Below are 17,867 nucleotides of genomic sequence, written 5' to 3'. Positions count from 1 at the left end.
AAGAGGCTACCCGCACCTGGTCGCAGCCTTTCTCATCGAAGAGCCCGATCCAGGGGGGAGCCGCGCTGGAATGCGTGGACATGGAGGAAAGAGGTCTGTTCAAGTTACCACTTGTGGAACCGCTGGTCGCTCAACATCTCCACCCGGGTCAGAAGGCCCTGTCCACATCGTCCGCACCGAGCTTCCCGTCGAAGACGGACGGTTTCCAGTCTTCTATGACCGACAAGGCATACAAGTCTGTTGCTCTTGGTGTGCGGGCCCTCAATGCGTCGTCCATGCTGATGGCGTATCAGGCGGAGCTACAAGACGAGATGTCAGGATCGGGTGTCATGGACCGCAAACTCTGGGACGAGATGTGCGTCGTGACCGACCTATGCCTCCGTCTTCACCGGTGCACCGTGCAGGCTTCTGGAAGGGCTATGGGCACCATGGTGGCGCAGGAGAGAGCACGCTGGCTCAATTTATCCAGCCTCTCTCACCGCGAGAAAGTACAGCTCCTCGATGTCGCGGTGGATCCAAAGGGCTTGTTCGGCCCCGCTATGACCACCATGCAACGCCGCTGTGAGGAAAAGAAACGGGAGGGGGAGGCTCTGCAGACCTGCATGCCCAGGAAGACGCAGCCTCCTCCCGCTCCGACTTCTCGGCCATCCTTTGCACAGGCGGCGGCAAGGCCACCGCCGACCTACAGGATTGCGAGACGCCCTGGTTCAAACCCCAGACCTCCACCTCAACCCAAGACTGAGGCTGGGGCTGCGTTGGCCAACAAACCAGCTGCACCAGTGGATCAGCATGGAGGCAAGCCAGCGCCACTTCGCCCACGCCCGGGCAAGAGGCCTAAGCAGTCCGCCTAGCTCGCTGCCGGGAGAGGGAAAACGTGTCTGCCAGACGCACGCTCCTCTCCCACAGCAAAGGGGTATGTCCGAAGGGTCTGCCGTTGCGACTCAGGACAGTTTACAGTTTCAGAACCCCTCCACTGTCGAAAACACACACATGTTTTCAGCAATAAAATTGTACCCCCTAGTGCATCCAGGCCGAGGGCCGAGGGCACTGCTTTTGAAAAAAAGACAAAAAATAAGCCATATGAGCAGGCTATAAACAGGGGGACGCAACGCTCCCTGCCACAAGCGGGCGGCGTTGCTCCACCTGTGGCGCCGGTGCCGGCAGTGGGCTCACTCGCCCAGCGAATGCAGCACTGGCGGCCAATTGTGAAATCAGAATGGATTCTGAAAACCATAGAAAAAGGGTACAGAATCCAGTTTATGCATTCCCCTCCGAGTTTCTCGAGAATAATACACTCGCAGGCAGTAGGGGAAGCGGCTCACTTTCTTGCAGCAGAGATAAAGTCTCTACTGGAGAAACCATTCAAGTGGTTCCACCAGCTCAAGCAATGAGCGGGTTCTACTCAAGATATTTCATAATAAAGAAAAAGGGAGGGAGCATGAGACCTATATTGGATCTGAGGGCGTTGAATACGCATCTCAGACGATACAGATTTCGGATGTTGACACATTCAGCACTGCTGAGGTTCGTACGTCCAGGCGATTGGTTCACCACCCTGGACCTGGCCGACGCATATTACCATATCCGAATCTACCCCCCGCACAGAAAGTTTCTCAGATTTGCCTTTCAAGGGGTGATTTACGAGTTTTCGGTTCTTCCTTTCGGACTGTCACTAAGCCCGCGAGTCTTTGTGAAATGCACAGAGGCAGCGTTAGGTCCACTCAGTACGAAAGGGATTCGTCTGGCAACCTTTATAGACGACTTCCTCCTGGCTGCGAGTTCAGCACAGGAGGCAATTGCTCATACGGAACACACGATGGCACACTTGTCATCGCTGGGGTTCAGGTTCAACTTGAAGAAAAGTGTACTGACCCCTTCCCAGTCAATAACTTTCATCGGGCTGTCTCTGGACTCAGTCACAATGAGTGCTCAACTAACTCCGGACAGAGTGAAGGCGATACATGCATGTCTCGCTTTGTTTCGCAGGGGAAATTATGTCACACTGAGGGATTGCCACAGATTATTGGGTCTGATGGCGTCAGCTCTGATGGCGGTTCCCCTTGGCAGGCTGTATATGAGGGGTTTTCAACGCTGGGTGTCGAGTCTCGGTCTGGACCCACGAGTTCATGCACACCGACGCATATGTGTTCCAGTAGACTGCACGCTGGCGCTTCGTCAGTGGAAACATCCGTATTTCCTTACACAAGGCGTGCAACTTGGCACGATATGTGTGAGGAAGGTGGTTACCACCGACGCGTCTCTATGGGGGTGGGGTGCCACTCACGAAGGGCGATCGGTGAACGGCCGATGGAGATCGGAACTGCGCTCTGTTCACATCAATGTTCTCGAACTTATGGCAGTGTTCCTGGCGCTGAGACATTTTCTGCCGTATGTAACAAGCGCTCATGTTCTGGTAAGGACAGACAATACGACGGTAGTGGCCTACATCAACAAGCAGGGAGGCTTGCGCTCCCCTCAACTACACAGACTGGCACACAAACTGATCCTCTGGAGCAGCGCCAATCTACTCTCACTCAGGGCAACGCATGTGCCTGGAGTGATGAACCACGGCGCGGATTTACTCTCACGAGGGCACCCTCGTTATGGAGAGTGGAGACTTCACCGGGAGGTGATGGAACTGATTCGGAACCGCTACGGGTGCCCGTCAGTAGACCTGTTTGCCTCCAGGGAGAACACACAATGTCCCCTGTTCTTCTCTCTGAACGATCCAGAGGCTCCGCTCGGGGTGGACGCATTGGCGCATGCGTGGCCGCGCACACTCCTTTACGCATTTCCCCCGTTGGCTCTGATAACCCCGACATTAGACAGAGTAAGGACCGAGGGTCTAATTGCTATTCTGGTAGCGCCGAATTGGCCTCAGAAACAGTGGTTGGCGGAGATAACGCAAATGCTTTATTCACAACCGCTGCAACTCCCGCTGCGCAGGGATCTGTTGTCCCAGGCTCGGGGGGAAATTTTTCATCCCCACCCAGAACGTCTGGCTCTCTGGGCTTGGCCCGTGAAAGGATGAATCTTACGTCATGTGGCCTGCCACAGAATGTTATAATGACCATCCAAAGTGCGAGGGCGCCTTCGACGCGTACTGTGTATGAGGCTAAATGGCGTGTCTTTGAGGATTGGTGTACTTCGACTGATGAAGTCCCCTTCCAGTGTTCTGTTGATACTGTATTGATATTTCTACAGTCTCTCTTTGACAAGGGGAGGGCGTTTTCTACGCTGAAGGTGTATCTCGCTGCCATATCAGCATGTCACGTGGGTATTAACGGCAAGACGGTGGGACAGCATCCCTTGGTCTGTCGTTTCCGCCCTGTGTCAAAGCCTCTATCACCTGGGTGGGATTTACCACTGGTGTTGGGGGCTTTATCGGGGCCTCCTTTTGAACCATTGTCGGAAGTGGACGCGAAAACGCTTTCCCTTAAGACGGCGTTGCTCATGGCGTTAGTTTCAGCAAAACGAGTTGGTGATCTACACGCTTTGTCGGTGCATTCGTCGTGTATGCAGTTTGGCTCTGGGGACTCTAAGGTGTCGCTGCGGCCGAATCCGGCGTATGTTCCTAAAGTCATGGACACGTCTTACTCGTGCCTTTCCATGGAGTTTAGTGCTTTTTACCCTCCACCGTTCACCTCTGAGGAGCAACGGCGGATGCACACGTTGTGTCCTGTACGCACTCTGAGAGCTTATGTGTCAAGGACTCTATCGTTTAGGAAGGCGGATCAATTGTTCGTTTCATGGTCTGGCCCTCACAAGGGTAAACCTATCACAAAACAGCGTTTATCACGCTGGGTTGTTGAGGCTATAGCTTTGGCTTATTCAGCAAAAGGGCTGGAGGCGCCTGTTGGTTTGCATGCGCATTCAACAAGGGGCGTTGCCACGTCGTGGGCCTTGTTTAAAGGGGTTTCGTTGCAGGAGGTGTGCGAATCCGCTTCTTGGGCTTCACCCACTACGTTCATGAGGTTTTACCGACTTGACGTTACTGCGCCTCGCTTGGCTCACGCTGTTTTGAGTGTGACCTCAGGGGGAGCGCAGGGCGCTATGTCATGATTGGAATGGTCACGTATCGTTGAGGTTGGCTTGTCCGGCAATACGGGAGTAAACATATCCCATATGTGAGATACCTCACGATTGCTTGAAAGAGAACTTAAGGTTACGACCGTAACCCCGGTTCTCTGATAGCATGAGTGAGGTATCTCACCGGATTGCCCTTCTTGCGGTGAGCGAGAAGAGGTTGCTACCTTGAATGACGCTGTACGCACGGTCAGATACTTATATAGGGGGCTGACCCGGGGTGCGTCAGACGTGGCCAGCCAATCACGGCTGGCGTAGTGATAAAGTGCTTCTGAGGGATACGCGGAGAGGCGTACCCATATGTGAGATACCTCACTCATGCTATCAGAGAACCGGGGTTACGGTCGTAACCTTAAGTTTATAGATACAATAAAATGATTGGGGCTCAGAGGGTTTTTAACACTGGTGGTCATGTAGCGACACATTTTAGCAACTTACTTTGTCTGTCTGTCTCTCTCTTTCCTTCTTTCTTCGATCTTCCGCTTCACTCGCTACTGCTAGAATCAATGTAACTTTGCAACCGTGTAGGGTAGCCTACTGCCAACAACTGCCACACTCGCTGTGTATTTTTCTTCTTTGATGTTGGTTAAGTGACGATGTGCCGCGTGCTGCGCAATTGATGTTACGCGCTGTACATTTTCTAAAAGGAGCTACGTAAAAAAAAAAAAAAATTAGGAGAAGGATTTTTATTGCTGTGTGAACGTGGGGGAAACACTGATGTTAAACAGTTTGGGTATGAATCATTTCTTTATCCATTGATAAAGGACGTTGAAACTCTTGAAAAAGATGGGGTTTTTGTAGAGGTTTTAGATAAGTTTGTAAGGGGAACAATATTCAGTGTATGTGCTGATAATCTTGGTGCTCATAGCTTAGCAGGTTTTCATGAATCTTTCAATGTAGAAAAATTCTGCAGATTTTGTTGTATTAGCCGAAATCAAATTGCGAATGTTGAGCCAAGGGATTTTCCATTAAGAACTGTGAGGCAGCATGACACATTTGTTGAAGAGCTCAAGTCTAGTGACAAACAAAGTGTAAATGGTGTTAAATCAGCCTGTGTATTGAGTAACTTGTCATACTTCCATCCAGTCACTGGGTTCCCCCCAGATATTTTGCACGACTTTTTTGAAGGTGTTATCCCTGTAGAGTTATGTTTATGTTTGAAAGAATTGATCAGAAAAGGATTCCTTACATTTGATGGACTGAATAGCCGTATAAGGCTGTTCCCATACAAATTTTCTGATAAGGTCAACAAGCCACAGCAAATTACAAAGGCTAGCTTTGGAACTGGGAGACTCAGTGGTAATGGACACGAAAGTTGGGCACTTTTACGTTTGCTACCTCTTATGATTGGGCACAAAATACCAGAACGGGAACCATCATGGGAAATTCTGATGGACCTCAAAGAGATTGCCGAAATTGTTGTCTACCACGTTATCAGAGGAAATATTGCGTTACCTGGAGAGTAAAATATCTGACCATCGGCAGTTGCTCATTGACACCTTTCCTGACTTTAAGTTAACTGACTTTTAGCCCAAAACATCACTTTATCGAGCATTATGTACATCTCACACGCTGCTTTGGCCCTTTAGTGGACTTGTGGACACTTAGATTTGAATCTAAGCACAGTTTTTTCAAAAAGGTGGTGCGTGATGTTCACTGTTTCAAGAATGTGCTACTGACTCTCTCTTCTAAACATCAACAAATGATGGCATATTTCCTCGATGGCCATGGACTGTTCAAACCAAAACTGCACATTGGTAGCATGGACAATGTCAAAATATCATCTTTAGATGAAAAGATCAGGACGGTCATTCAAAAGAAGTATCCAAGTCAAGATAGTGTGTCATTTGCCAAAGATGTGCATTTGTTCGGAACACAATATGTAAAAGGCATTGATCCTGTCTGCTGGTCAATGCAGTGGCCTACCAGAGTTCTTCAAGATACTGAACATTTTGGTGGACTTAGAGAAAGTGTATTTTGTCGCTGCAAAGCTATCGTCTTGGTTCCTGGAACATTACAGGTCATACCAACTCATTGATAGTTGTTTCATGGATATAGAAATTCTGGACCCAGAAGCTTTGAATGATTACCACCCATTGGCTGCATACCAGGTTGCTGGACAGTTGATGGTGACCCCAAAGGTGTGTCTGCTGCATTGAGTATAATGGTATGTATTTTGACTTTACACTGCAATGTTTTTAATGTGTGGTTTATTCATTGCACATACTCAACATCCATTCCTAATAATTATGAATGGTTGTACAGAATTCGCAATGCTGTTACTGTTAGTCCACATAAACCCCAAGCAAATACAGAAGATTCGGCTGACCAGGGCTCCTGAATCTTTAGAGGAACTTCATGACGGACTACGGGAGAAACTTGCACTTGAGGGTGAATTCTGCATACAGTATGAAGACCCAGAGTTTGGCGATGCACTTTGCAACTTAGTAGACATCACAGAGTTGCCTTCGGAAAAGGCAGTCTTACATATGGTTTGGAGCAATGACGAGACCCCATCGACTGCAAAATCACAAAGTCTTGTCTTGCCTCAGTCTTGTGCATCCTCCATCTCTTCCCTTGATACAGCCAGCACCGGCTCACCAGATTCATGCCACAGTACGTCTTCAGTTGTTCGTGCCTATAGGAGAAGCATTTCACTGTGGCCCACACAGTTCCCAATACCCACATTCTCGTACGATGTCGAGCTGAAACTCCGCAAGGGGAATGACCAGTTTGAAAAAACTGGAAATGGATTACATGTAACCAGAGATGTGAAAATGGAGATTCTGGACAAATTGGCACCAGCTATATTTGCTTTCAAAGCCTACCCCGATAAGTATGAATTTGATTCTGTTGCCTCTGAGCTTGTCAAACAACATCCATGCCTCAAGGAACCTGGTGCCGGCACTGGATATGCTGGCTGGACAACCAGCATGAAGTTCAAGCTTGGAACCTATAGATCTAAATTACGTCAGGCTGGATGTAATGAGGTTAGTGTCAACAAGAAAAGAGGAAGGGAGGAGGATGGTGATGCGGAGGGAAGGTACCCTTTGAAAAAACCAAAGCGAGGTGAGGTCAACCATGTGCCAGATCATCCCGAAAGCTACGACGATGATGCCCTGGAAGACATTAGATGTATCCTGGTAGATGCCATGAAAAAGAAAAACATGGACATGGATTTCTTCAGAGAGAAGATGGACCTCACATTCTCCCTTAGGAGGAAGGAGATCGTGGAGATGGAGCCCATGGTTGCAGAAGTTCTGGAGAGATGGCCAGATCTATTTCTTAAAGAACAGGCAAGAAATTTCTTTCTTTATGAAATGTAGTTGCGGGCTCATTTTAAACAGGAATGATGTCATGCAAATAGATTGATAGACATCAATGGACTGGTATCTATCAGGAAGTGATTTGCCTATGTGTCATATAATAGCAATGTTCAAACGATTGAAAGCACAAATATTACACGTTTTCAGGCTTCTGTTTTTTTGTTTTGTATTTGTGTTATTCAGATTTGTCATGAGTTCCTACGTGTCACAACAAAGCACCTGTTGGGCGCCTTCGGTCAAGAGCTGGAAGACCTCTTGGGAAAGCTTGATAAACAGGTAGACTTGTTGTTGCAGTGAATATTTACTTTCTTGACATGAAAGGATTGAAAGAGATATCTACTGAATCTGCATAATTGTTTTGTTTCCGAATAGGCACGATAACTAACCACTGACTGCAGACTAACCTAAAACATGCTGAAAGTATCTTTTGATCACTTGATTTCTGTTTGATTTTTTCCTTTTTGTATTCTAGACATCTGATATGACACTTCATCAAAGACAAGCGGCTCTGGAAGGTCTTCCAATATTTCTTCGTGAAAATTCAAAGGAGCTTTTCCAGACATGCAAGGTTGGTAATGCAACTGTCAGTAGAGTCTTCTATGGCAATGGTCTCTGTTTGCTTTAAGATTTAGCCTGGTTGTCAGCAACAGGGCTGTGGTGGAGGCCAAAGGCAGTTTCCCCACCTCTCATATCTCTGGAATAGGGTTTACCTACCTCCAAAAAGAGCAACTCTGTCTTTTTTACTATCGTTACCAGGTCAACATGCAGGCCAAAGTGTTATAACACTGCATTAACAAATTGTGAACTCAGTACTATAGGAACCATTTAATAACCCTTATATTAAATTATATATATTTAACATATAATATAAACATTGAGCCATAATCTCCAACAGCATCATGTTCTGAATGTCCTTTTCAAACATTCAATACTGTATAGTCATTGTCCACCTTATACTGTGATCACAGAGTTTATAGTCCATCAATCAATACACCCCTATCAACAATATGCCTGTTAAAAGTTTTTGTGTATATATATATATATATTAAATGGGCTAGCAAAGAATATTGTGCACAAATTGTCTTCAGACTGTATTTTATTAGCCTGTTTGCTACATAGCAGTATTTCATTTTTATTATTCTTTCCAGGAAACCAATTCAGAAGACAAGCAGACCAAAGGAATCCAGATGGGTGTCCTTGCTGTGCTTGAGGATGATGACGCGCCTAACGCACACACAGCAAATGCCAAAGTGTTAAAATCCCAGAGTATTCATGACCAGAGTAGATTTTATACACTTTGGTGTTGAATAGGCACCAAGTACATTTTTTGGGGTGTACCAGAAACACTCTTGGGTGTTGTCTCTAAGTATAATGCTGGTGTAGAGTAATTTAAGTGTTTATTTTAGAATGATGGACTCCCTGAGTGTCCAACGGTTGATTGAAACTTTCCCGGCCGCACATCGGTTTAGGTTTCGATTCGTCGTTGGGTCGCTGCGCCTTCTCATTGGTTGAATCTAGAGACATGTGACCGTCTGTCCTCTTCCACACTACGCGGCAAACTGTTTCGGCAGAGACGGTTGACTAGAGAGGATCGAATCAATATCGCCAAGGAATTGCTCCGAGTGAGCAAAGACATTTTTGAACTTCACGGGAATGTAAACAGGTAAGAAAAGTACCAAGTGAATAATGCACAGGGTTTCTATGTTTCATAGTTAGTTGTGCGTGTGTACTTCATATAGGTCAGAAATTGTATTCATAATGGGTCTTAAGAAGGTATTAAAGTCTTAAATTTAACTTGTTCAAACCTGCATAAACCCTGAATGCAGAATATTCCGCATTTCTTCGTCTTTTAGATCTGATAACCAACTTATAAATGCTAACGATTTTAGCTAACGCCAAACTTAATGGCCAATGCTAATGAGGCACATGTCTTCAATTTAGCTAACGCCTCGTTACCATTTTTAGCTAATGCTAACGAGGCACATGGCTTCAATTTAGTGGGAGCGTGTCTATGTTCCCCGGGTCCTATGTTCCCCTCTTTGTATGAGACTGGGGAACATAGGACCCTTTTTTTTTTTTAAAAAGCGTCCTATGATAATAACCTGTTTGTATTTGGCCACCTTTTTAGATGCTGACTATTTATTGAAAAGAACTTTTTGAACCTTTTATGTTGTGTCATGTGCTTTCATCAGGTGTATTTCATGCTCAAAGTATGTGCTCCCCTTTTCAGGTTGGGATAGTGACATGGCCTCACTTCCCCTGCTGGTCTACCTCCTGCCACCACCTCCAAGTGGAAAGAAGGGAGTTGTCAAAATCAGTATCCGGGAAGCTGTGGATCGTGTAGTGAAGTTTCACAAGGTAATTGTACCCTGATCATTTTTTTAATTTTTTTTAAAGGTCCCATGGCATGCCGCCAGAGCTTGTGTGTTGCTGATGGATGTCACAATCTCTGTGTTTGTCAATCTACTCATCGAGTCTTAAACAAAATGGCGTTGACGGGTGATCTACTGATGGTATTGTGTGTATAAAATGTACTTTTTAATAAACAATCTGTACACTTACAAAGTTCTCAATGCCTCGTTTTATATGTTAATACCCTTATGTACTACCAAAGAAGTGTCGGGCTACTTCTAGCCTTTTAAATGGTTTAAAATAGCGATTTAGTTTTTACCATAACCACTGCCCCCATTGTTCCAAGTTTATAGCGTTTTGATAGAATCGGCTAAAAACAGCCAACTGAAGAAAGCGTCTATATGCGTTTTTTGTGCTCCAAAACGAACGTTTCAACTCGTTATCATACAAAACATATCCCAAATCCATTTTACACCGGAATTCCCCTTTAATTGGTTGACAGGGACACATTTATTTATTTATTTTCAAGTTGTTGGTTACATCATATAAATGTAAAACTAAATATGGTTCTTGATGTAAAATAATTCAAGTTCAACTATAATGTTAACTATATTATATATGTATGCACTGTAACAACAACGGCAGCATCAATAAAAATATAATGTTTTCAAGAATCTAATGTGTAGACTCATTCATGAAGTGTTGATAATTCACCTCAAAGGTGTTGGTTGTACACCAGTCAGAGTACATTCTCACTCTAGAAATATTAAATAATCAGCTCTGCAAAGTGCTACAAAGCACTGACTTGGAGTACATCTTTTTTCTCTCTGGGGTTCTAGGTTTACACTGCAGGTGTAAGGAAGCACTGAATGAGTGCCCAAAAGTACCACTAATAGAGTACATTTGCACTCTCAAAGTGTTCAAATGTAACTCTAAATTTGGAGTACATATTTTGCTCTTCTAACAGTGTTCAGTGAACACTGAACTCTTGGACCTATATATACCCCGAAATGGGTGTTAAATGTACACCCATAGAGTACAATATACACTGATTTTTGCTGTGCAGCCCACTGTCATCAACATTGCCGTCGTGTTGGAGGAGTCCATTGTCCTCGCAGATCTTCCAGACCTCTCAACAGCGGTTGCGTATCTTTTTGGGCTGATGTACGCATTAAACATGGAGTACCCAAAATAACTCAAATACACATTTGAAACTATTCAACACATTTTCATGGAGATGTCTGCCAATTGCTCGCAGCGTGTCAGGAGCTTAAAAACCAAGCTGTTACTTTGAGCCAAGGGTTGATCCATTTCTTGAATTTCTCTTGTTCTTGGAGCCTGACCTGACATGATCAGGAAACATTCTAGATACATTTTACGTGGCCTACATTTTTAGTTTGTTGTGTTTCCCCCTGCTCTCTCCTTTTTTGGTTGACACCAGAGAGCACACACACACACACACACACACGAATGGGAAGCTTGTTTGTGGTCAGTTATGTTAAGCCTACAGTAAAGTAATCTGTCTGCCCGCATTATTTTATTGCAAGTGCATAGACATTTTGTCAGTCAAAAGGTACTGAAATTTACTTTAAGCTTTGAAATTACTTTTTGTGGATTTTTTACTTTAAATGTGGTGGAAAGGGCTGTTTATAATGTTACGTTTAAACCAAGCTGTTACTTTGAGCCAAGGGTTGATCCATTTCTAGAATTCCTCTTATTCTTGGGGCCTGACCAGACAATATCAGGAAACGTTTTAGATTTTTTTACGTGGCCTATATTTTTAGTTTGTTGTGTTTCCCCCTGCTCTCTCCTTTTTTGGTTGACACCAGAGAGCACACACACACAAACACACGAATGGGAAGCTTGTTTGTGGTCAGTTATGTTAAGCCTACAGTAAAGTAAATGTCTGCCCGTATTATTTTATTACAAGTGCATACTGAAAAATATACTGAAATTTACTTTAAGCTTTGAACTTACTTTTTGTGAATTTTTTGCTTTGGATGTGGTGGCAAGGGGTGTTTATAATGTTACGTTTAGGCTGTTTACGATCCTCATGGTGAAAAATAAAACTTGCAAAATGTTTTTAAATGCAAAAGCTGGTTTATTGTCCTTTTGTGTAATTGTTAATTTTTTACACATGAATGATTCAACCTAATGTTGAATTAGAATTCTTAGTGTGTACAACTACATTTGTGAAGCTTTCATTGGTTTGTAAGACAAGTTATTTGGACCAAAAATTAGAGAATAATAATTGGAAGAAATGAGTTGGTACAACTGTAAGGATTAAGTTGGCACAACTGTGATATTTTCTAGAAGTTTGAGTTGACATGAAAACCCCAAAATCTAGTTTCCTCAAAAAAAAGAAATTAGTTGGTACAACTGCAAGAATTAAGTTGGCACAATTGTGATGTTTGAGTTGACATGAAAACCCAAAAATCTAGTTGCCTCAAAATAAAGGAATTAGTTGGTACAACTGTAAGAATTAAGTTGGCACAACTGTGATGTTTGAGTTGACATGAAAACCCAAAAATTCTGTGCAGACAGTTGCCTTGAAATTTCAAGTTGAATTAACTTTTTATTTTTTACAGTGTAATGTTAAAATGATTGCATCATAGGGGTACCAGATTTTCAACTATAACTCCAACTTTATTTCTTAATGCTTATATTATCCACTATTTATGTAACTTTTTAAGGCAATTTGATAATGTCTCTGGTATCCAATTTAGGTATATAAATCTAACTTGATTTGTTCAAATAAGCTATCCAAATGTATTTTATAGATCAATTTCATGATTTAGTGTGTGGAAATACAAAATACAGGAGAAAAAGTCAGTCATTTGTACTCAAATTTTCTGTATTGAGCTTTAAAACATTCAGGAAAACAGACAAATCTGTGCAGTTGCCGTAAACAGATGTAAGATTCAAACTGGATACCCTGCATCAACAGCAGCGGATTCACTGTCAAATACCACATTTACTGTTTTCGCTGTCTCAATATAAAAATGTATTTGCCTAGAACAGTCAAAGTTATCAGAAGTGGCCCTGACTGAACATAAGGCAATATACTGGGAATTTCTGGCCCATTTTTTTACCGCTCTCCCTTTGTGTTGCAACATGTCATTAGCCAACAGCTATACATTATGGTAATTCACAAACATACACTTGCTTCCGTACAAAATATGGAGTGCAGATCCATTCACATAGTAACAAGCACATTGCCTCTTCCACTAAACAGGATAACCATCAACAGCACTGGCTGAACACACAAACTGGATACCATCAACAGCACTGGCTGAACACACAAACTGTATACCATCAACAGCAGTGGCTGAACACACAAACTGGATACCATCAACAGCAGTGGCTGAACACACAAACTGGATACTATCACAGCAGTGGCTCAACACACAAAAAATAAACGTATCACTATCAATAGAAACCTAGAATACCTAGAGCAACACATGTTTATACACCAAATAAGGAACAGAAATGAATAACACAAATTAAGGCCAGTGATCATCTGAGGTTTACCGAGAGGCAGCGCTGTGTTTGACCCGTTCATTGGAAGAGACGGTTTTTCAGCGCGAGTATCTTCTGTACTACCTCAAAGGTGTACCGGAGGTCGGCGGGGTAGCTGATGTTCAGTGCGTACATCAGTCCAAAAAGCATAGCAACCGCTAATGATATATTGTCTAAATCTCTTAACAACCTGATGCCTTCGAGGACAACTCCAATGTCCTCAGATTCCTCACTTGCCTCATTCTCTTTTATAAATCCCGACTGAGGTTTTTTCAATAGCAGCATTGAAGGCGTCTCCATCCATGCCCTGTACAAAACAGACAAAGGTAGATAAATAAGACCTCAAGTTTGACTACTTATGAACAGCAAATACATTGACATCAGTTGTCAATGAAATTTTAAAATCTCTGGCTTCCTCGAGCAACAAACTGTATTAAGAATACACATGATAATCTAAGACATGAACACACTATTGCAGTCGCTATAGTGAAATATAATGTAGAATTTTGACTACTATTATCAGCACACTATCATATTAATCTTTGACGTTTGACAGAAAATGCTTTTGCTGAAGTAGTAAGATGAAAGTGAAAAAAAATGATGTAACCGAATTGTATCCGATATGGAAGATAGTGGAATAGCAAGTAAGCACTGATGTACATACCGCGTAATCGTGCACAAGGTTTTCTGGATTTTCACCCATGTAGATGCAGACTCCCTTGATAATGCACTCTCGTCCAACATCGACATCATCACACTGAAAGGAAATGTTCTTGATTAGTGTCAGAATTCAGCCCTTTTGCTATTCCTTAAATAATTTACTACTGTTACACCCTGCAGTTAGTAGTTTTGGATTTATATGGTTAATAAATTATTCTAATGACAATATGGCCTGGGTGCAGGACATTGCAAATAAGAAATACATTGCGATTATATCACCATGTACACATGTGTCATTTGAAGTAAGAATGAAATAATTTGGAAATTTAAGAATATTGCACCTGGCTTCTTCATATGATTAAGAGCCTTGCTGTGAGACAAAATAGATGTACAAATAGTGGAAGGGGAAGATGAAAAATAATGCACTTATCGTCTCCCTGGCTTTGTGTACAATTCATGTACCCTCCTTGCCAATCAATTATGTGGCAACTAAAAAATTCTATAGTGTTGCATAACATCTCAACAATTCTAAAAAAAAAAATCATAATATTTTCTGAAAACAGTCAATTCTTTTTTTATGAAGTTGGACTCCCGTATAACTTACATCTGCCATTATTGCGCTTTTGCCCTAGATGTCCTCCTCTCCTTTGGAACAGCCTCGTCAGTTTATCAGAGTGAACGTCCAGCTGAGACAGGAACCTGGATTGAAGTGGGACGGTGGTAATTCTCTTGAACTCAGCGTTGAACTAAATAGTAGCAAGCACAGAAAAAGCACAAAGGATTCAGGTTTCAAACTGAATTCAGGGCATTCCATGTCTTAAATGTGCATTGGCAGTTCATACATGTGCATGGAAAGCGAGAACTACGTCAAAAATGTGGATGCTTTATCTTGTAGTGATGCAAAAGCTTGGACCTACTTGATACAGTTTCTTTGCCGCTTTTACAACTCCACATTACTGCCACCAAACGCTGTAACATACATCAAGATTATTATTAGTAACTTCAAAGCTCCAATCATCAATTCAGAAACAAAAAGGTCTGCTGCAATACCAAAATTCAAAGCACTTGTAAATCGCTTTCAAATTACCTGATTAATCTGTTTAAATACAAGGACTAACACAAATGAAGGAAATATATATTAAAAGGTGGAGTCACCAATTCAGGAGAATGCTTGTTGGACCATACTTTGCATGAACGGTCATGACAGGCAATAACAGCTAGTGAGAAAAAGAATGGCGCTCAAACACATACAGTCCCTTCAGAAAAGCGCGATTATGCGATCTCATAATTCAACGCATAATCAGCCGAAGTCTGCATATTCATGCGGGAGTTGCATTTTCCGCACAAAATATGCGGGGCTTGCATGATTTCATAATCCCCACGTTTTCGATGCAAAAGAGTCACACATACCTTAGCTGAAAGTTTAAAAATGTTGCGTTTACTTCACACAATGTACATGTAATTACCCATGTAATGATAATGCAAAACCTCCAATATATAGGCCCTAAGTTAACCACTAGCTTTAGCCGTTAGGCTCTTACACACGCAGACCCAGGCTAATTGGCGCTCTAAAAACAAAATATAGCCTATACGTACTCATATCCTACGCACACAAACGAGTGCACTAAATATTTTAATAGTTACAGTGAACCATAGCAGTGTAGTGCAAAGGTTTCCAAATTCACAAACTTACTTTATCAGTAAATGGGCTGGTCTCCGTTGTGGCTGAAGGGGGAAATGTGGCCCATAGGCTGGATTCAAATTGCGCTGAAGAAAAAAAGAGACGAAGGAGTGCATTTGACCCCGAAAATTCTGGAAGTTGCCACCCTCTGCTCGTAATGCAAATTACACTTTGGCGCCAGAAAAGCACCAAACTCAATCACATCGACATGAGTGTTTTGATTAAATCAATTTCAATCAACGTGAGAGACATTAGTACATCTAACATTCTCCATAAACAATCAAAGTTGACATGATTATAGCACGTCCACAAGAAGAATATGAATTGATCATGTTGCATCTACGTACTTCCTTTTTGTCAATTTAAAGACCTGCTATGTTACTTTTTTTCAGTGTAGGTTATGTTGTTGGAGACGGTTGATAAATGTGTTCTGAGAGATAGTTCAAAGAAATAAAGTTTATCTGATTACAGTGCACAACAAGCAGACCTAGACCCAGACGTAGCTAACTGTTGTTTACCTATCTACATAGGGGAGGCCTGTCAGGCTAAATAGAAGTATTTGAGGGACATCTACCGGAGGCAGAGAAAAGAGCAAAAAGAAAAACAAAGTGGATCAGAGGGAGGCACCTAACGTCCGGGGAAGTATATGGGGATCCTGTCTTTCTTGGAACCCCACGTCCAGGACAGAGAAACAACTTCTATCTAATCTAAACCTCAGGAAGAAATTACAGAGACAGCAGAGAGTTTATTAAATTCCATATACGAGAGTGGAGGAGAAGGAACAGCAGGAGAGAGTGAGGTTATGATAAGTAGGTTAAATCAAGAGTCATTATGTCAAATGTAGCTGAAGCTGTAGGATATTGCAGTAGGTGATTTAAGACAGTAGCCTGCTGTGATGCTATGACACTGAAGGGTTATATCTGTTAACAAGTCTCCCCTGGTATGGTAATAGTATGAGCCGTGAAGGTTAATTTATGTAATTGTGTTTTCTGGACCCTGACAGGCTGCAATGGATGACTCTGTGCACAGCAGTGCAAGTCCTAGGCACCAACCACCACCACCACGAGGAGCTACACGAGTCCCAGGGAGGAGGAGGTCGCCGGAGAGCACCGTGACGCCATACCAGCAACGGGTGCTGGAGGCTATGAACAGGGAGCAGGACGAGCAAGAGCTATTTTTATTAAGTTTTGCCCCTGCACTGCGAAGGCTTGATTCTCGCAGACAGGCAATGGCAAGGCTGAGGATGCAAACCCTATTTTTGGAAATTGAATTCGGCGAACAATAGGATAATATAATATAATAGGATAATATTTTTTTTTTTGTTAGTTGGTGGTAGTTGATGAAAGTGTTGGTGTAGACTTTTGTCGTTAGGGGGATTCTCACACCGTGAGTGTTGATTTGGCCACACCCCTACATTTCTGGCAAAGAAGTGCCATCCAGTCCTGATCCAGAACTTTCGGTAGCCATCTTTCTAAGAGCTGCGGTAAGTTAAACTTGGTTAGGGTTAATGTTGTGCGGTTGACAAACCCTTATATAATTAGAAAAATCTCAGTTTGTTTGCTTTTGTATGGATATATGGTGTCTGTTAATTTCTAATCCCATTTTAAATAGATTTTTGTCGAACTGGCGATTGCGAGGGTATAATATCAGTAATATCTGTGACTTTTTTATTTTTTATTAAAAGTGCTCGTCTTTCTTTTTATTAGCAAACATGGAGAAGATAAGTTTCACTTTGCTGACGAGTAAACTGAGGAGAGCCGGAGAGTGTGGGCACAGTGGAGGAAGGAGCGGACATAGTTGGGTTTACGCTATCACTCAGGGTGCACAAAGAACTCCCCTGGTGTACATTTTGATCTGTGTTAAAATAACACTGCGCCCTGATTAACACCAACACTGAAAAATTAACGCCCGCAGTTTTGCTGTGCAGGTACACGTTACCTGCCCGCACACACTTGAGATTTTTTTTTTTTTTTCCAAATTGAGATGCCAAAACTATACAGCAAGGTCTGCAAGCAAGTGGAGAAACAAATCCATATAATTATACATTAGTGTTTTTCAGAGATGGAAGTCACTAACTTTTTTATGCAGTTTTTATGCCTTACCAGTATTTGACCCCTTCAGAGGCATTTATATCGAAATTAGAAGATGAAATTAACATACCGTGATATGATACCGTTACCGTCTATGCCTCAAATCATACCGTGATTGTCGCGTTTCTGAAGAAAGTAGTGCAATCCGGGTCG

At 42.8% G+C, this 17,867-nt stretch overlaps 1 long non-coding RNA gene across 1 annotated transcript; it reads right to left on the bottom strand.

Annotated features, from left to right (window-relative positions):
* Positions 1–13,557: 13,557 nt before the first annotated feature.
* Positions 13,558–14,071, bottom strand: LOC115549029 (uncharacterized). Its single transcript, XR_003977687.1, has 2 exons — positions 13,948–14,071; positions 13,558–13,590 (listed from the first exon to the last, which is right to left on the bottom strand). It is a non-coding gene; the product is annotated as an uncharacterized LOC115549029 (long non-coding RNA).
* Between the last annotated feature and the right edge of the window lie 3,796 nt (positions 14,072–17,867).

This window comes from Gadus morhua, chromosome 8, assembly GCF_902167405.1.
Source record: "Gadus morhua chromosome 8, gadMor3.0, whole genome shotgun sequence".
NCBI lineage: Eukaryota > Metazoa > Chordata > Actinopteri > Gadiformes > Gadidae > Gadus > Gadus morhua.
The sequence above is the reverse complement of the archived record's forward strand: the minus strand, read 5'-3'. Positions and strand labels throughout refer to the sequence as shown.